This window comes from Megalobrama amblycephala, linkage group LG19 (genome assembly GCF_018812025.1).
Source record: "Megalobrama amblycephala isolate DHTTF-2021 linkage group LG19, ASM1881202v1, whole genome shotgun sequence".
Lineage (NCBI taxonomy): Eukaryota > Metazoa > Chordata > Actinopteri > Cypriniformes > Xenocyprididae > Megalobrama > Megalobrama amblycephala.
The window spans coordinates 29,309,983-29,314,536 of NC_063062.1; positions in this window are offsets into that span (position 1 = coordinate 29,309,983).

The window sequence follows — 4,554 nt, forward strand, 5'->3', positions numbered from 1 at the left end:
TGACTGTCTTGTCGTCTTTTTTTTTTTTTTTTTTTGCTCCCCAATGTATTTAATGTTTATTTTTGTATATACATGGGCAAAAATATGTAAACATTCTTTGCTTCAGAAGAGGGGTTTCCCTCTGTTAGTTCACACCTGTGCAGCAAACCAATCATGGCTAGCTGCAGGTTTGTGGAAAATTTCATGAGTCCTATAGTCACTGATCTAGTACCAACAGCTCTATCACTCATGCTCATTAATTATATAAGTGCATATAACATTATGCTCTAGGTTCATGAGGAAAATGAAAACTATGATGTTGTAGATGCTGTAAAACTGAACACATTAGGTTACAACATAAGACTAATCTAATCCAAGCAATACCAATAACATCAGTGTTGTCTTAAGCCTCGTTTCCACTAAAATTACCAGGAACTTTTTTCCCCCCAGACCTGTTTCTGTTTGTTTTTCCACTATGGTCTGAAGTATTGTAAAGATTAGGTGGTGATGTAGGACTGCTTGCAAATTTCCAGTTTCCACTGGATTTCATCTTCTGCATATAAGCTTAATAAAGCCTGAACCTTGGCATTGGTCGAATAATTTTTTTTTTTTTTTTTTTTTTTTTTTAACTCTATTGTTGATTTGAATAGCAAACAATTCTTACTGCACACTTACTGTGGTTGAAATAAAATGCTGCGTGGAGTCAACCAATCAACATGTTAAGTGCCCAAGTCCCACCTCTGAAAGTCCCTGAACTTCAAAAAAGTACTACCTCGTGAGCAGGGACTTTCTTAGGGGGAATTTTTACCCAGAACTTCATTAAAAACCCTGGTCCCTGCAGCTGAAACACACAGAGTACCACCTCAAAGTCCCTAGTTCTTGGGCAATGTTCCTGCGGTGGATGCGTGGCTTTATACAATTATAAGCTCAAATAAATTGTTGATGGTGGGCCAAGACCATTTACAATGAACCAGTTAGAACCAAAACATGTATTCAAATAGTGAAAGACTTTATTGCTTTCCTGTAGCTAAATGGATTTCCTATATATAAGACTGTAAACTTAAATTTCCACATATATTTCACAGACAATATCACAAGAAGACATTTTCTGTTCCATTTATGAAGAGCAATATGACAGACAATCATTTTAGGTTTTCAGGAGTTTTTTTCTGTAGTGTTTGTTGATTATACATGGCAACGGATGTTTGTAGAGTCTGCCGGGATGCCAGGCTGAGATCTCGTGACCCTGGGGCAGAGAAACTCCCTTCACTGATGGGGTCATCTTTGGGCAGGGGTTGAAAACCTCTCTGAAAAGCCTGTAATTAGCTTTTCTAAGTAACTTGAATTACAATTTTTGCATGGTGGAAATATCCCATAGGTTTACTTTAAAGAGGTCAGAATATCATAGAGTCTTGGGACTGTTGACTGGCCAGTAAGAAACCATCTGGCAACTACATGGCAATGGCCATCCAGAACACCTTAGCAACCACACAGCAACATTCTCCATGTAAAGTTCACAGCCATACTTGAGAATGTGAAGCTTTCTAATATCAAATGAAATCAGTATTCACCAATTAAATCTGAGCTGCTTATAAGATCTAAATGGAGACGATTCCCATCAGACCCCGGAGCTCAGCTGAAAAGCAGCCCAGCTGTGAGTTTCAGGATAATAGGCTGACGTGCATCCTTACGCCGGTTCCTTAGGAACATCAACCACAACATGCTTGTGGTTACCATGTCCACACAACCTAGAGGGAGTTATGTTCTTCCAGAGACACAATAATCAGCTGGTTTAGAATGTCTTCTGGGGGACCATCACAATAGAGTTAGCAGATATTAAGCAGAGTCTACTAATCCTCTAATGAGAGTTAGTTGACTTGTAGTTGCAAAGTTACTTATAGTCAACAGAATGTTCAAAAGGGACCATCAAAATAAAGTGTTACCAGATTTCCAGTTACTGTACAGACAACATTATTGTCAAAGTGATCCCCATTTACAAGGATCCACAAAAACTAGTAAAAACACTGTATTATGCTGCCAGGCCAGTAGTTGGCGTTGTCAATTTGTAAAAAAAAAACACTATGTGTCTATATACACCATATAGGCTAATAATATTTAGGCTATAACCGCTACGAAGAGCATGCACAAGTGATGGGATTTCGGGTGCACAAGCACAGCTTGCACACCATCCTCACCAGAACCGTCTGCAATTTGCTGATTCTGTTTGTCTCTCATTGAAAATTAACAAGAGACTTGCGCTTTCCATGTCCCATGTGAAACTGCCTTTATGTCAAAGTGGTACTGTGCTGGTGTTTTGACGAATAATGCTACCTATCAGATTGTGCTACCAACCATCATTGTTTTAGGGTAGGTTTAGGGTTGGGGTGGCCCACTTTATGAGAAGCCCTCCAGGAATTCCCCTAATTCTCCCAATGGTCACTCCGGGTCTTGGGTTGGAACTGTAGCCCTCCAGGAGCAGGGTTGGTCTAAAGAATAAAGTTGTTACTTTGTGAGATTTAAGTTGTAATAATAGTAGAATAAAGTTTTAAAAGTTACCTCAAAGGACATACTTCTAAAATGCTGAACCTGGCGTTGTGCAGTGATAAATGGAAGACTAAATACACATAATTGATAATAAACACTATCAACAGTCAAGCTGATGAGCCCAGAATATAAATGCAACGTACAGTTTTACGTATTGTCTTTCCTCTTGGATTACGTGTTTATAACTTTATTAATTTTGCAATATGACTTTACTCTCAAACTTTCACTTTATTCTTGTGAAAGGCCTATTTATTAGCTAGTTCGAGTCCAAGACAAAAGAAGGGTTCACATGCTCCTGCGCTCACATGCTCACATGCTCCTGCACTCTTTTGGACTCTTGAGTCTGGGTTTAGGACCATGGTTTTGCTCTTATCATTAACTGAGAAGAACAGACTTGAATGAGCTTGTCTGGACTGCAACATTGCATTGCACTAAAACACTGCCATAGTAAGTGGTACTTGACTGCAAAATGTGCCTACATGATTTTGAAGGTGTTGATATATAGTTGCTAATGGGTTTTGAGTGGTTTTTAGCATGTAGCTAACATTTTCTGGATGGTTGCTATAGATTTATCGGCAGAAAACATACTTGGAAAAGAAATATCACAACCTTCCTCAACAAGCAAAGTCATATGATATCATTCATGTGCATAACACAAACTTTTGTACACAACTCATCCAGCACAGTTTAATATTTATAGTTAAGGGTTTCTTTAGAGCCTTAACCCTGGTGAAAGGATTAATAATATTTCCTTTTATAAGTGGCTAGCTGAATTTCACACACCACATTCTTCAAGACTCTCTCTTTCCATTAGCATTTCCCCTGCTTCGCTATACAGGCATCAACAACAACAGGTTGTAAACAGTGACAGAAGCGTCACTTGCTTCTGTTTCCCATGACTGAAAATGATGCATTACAACAAACCAACAGATCTCTGCTCCTCTCGGCTGCAACCTCTGTTAAACTGAGTCCATGTGAGAGTATGTTTTGTTTTTCAGTATGCCTGTCTGATCCAAACCAGGTTTATGTCATTCACACACAAGCAGAGTGACCCTCACTGACAATCGCAGTCAAACTGTCAGATGGCGTTAGGATAAAAATAATGGCTGTCGAGCCAAGGGAACAAAAGGATAAGCTGCTTTTGAAGGTAGTCAGCTGACAGCAGATTAACAGAGCACTTGCTTAACTCAAGGTCACAGACGTTCATTTTCACAGCGTGCCAATTACAGCAGTGTGTGCGGGAGGAAGCCATTACACACCCCAACATACTCTCAGAACCCTGCAAACACAAGAACTCTTAACTGCTAGCATAGCCCTAAAGTAGCATCTGGATGGTGTCATTGTGGTTTATTGGTGTCATATTAAGTATTTTGAGATCCTCAGCTGCCTCCAAGGATCTTAAAATACTTTACTTTAAGACCCTTTACTTTAAAACACACTCAAATGTGCTATTAATAAACCTGCTTTTTGAAAGGATGTGAACACTTGTTGGACTGTCTACTTAAGGAGATGTTTTGATTAATGCTGCTATAAAACAAAGTGTTCCTGGTTTATATTTCCTGCCTTACTTTATTGTGTTGCTTTCTAGTCTGATTTGATTGCAAAAATCAGCAAATGACAACACACGAGGGTCCATACAAAATGACAACCTATATACAGTATAGGCCTATATAACAGTTCTCGTTTTTTTCTTCTTCTTTTTTTTCTCGCTTGAACAACGTTCCAAGAGTGCTAATATAACAGTCCAATAATACGGGGACTTTTATCACTCCACTTGTCCATGTTTGAACATTTCAGACAGACTGTGCCAGGAGTGTCCAATCCTGCTCTTGGAGAACCAACATCCTGCAGAATTTGGCTTCAACACACTTGCCTGGATGTTTAGTAATCCTGAAGATCTTGATTAGATCGGTTGTGTTTAATTAGGTTTGAAGCTAAACTGTGCAGGATAGTGATCCTCCTGGAGCAGAATTGGGAACACCTGGTCAATGCATTAGTGGTAGCAAGTTTTCAATGATCTTTCAATGATTT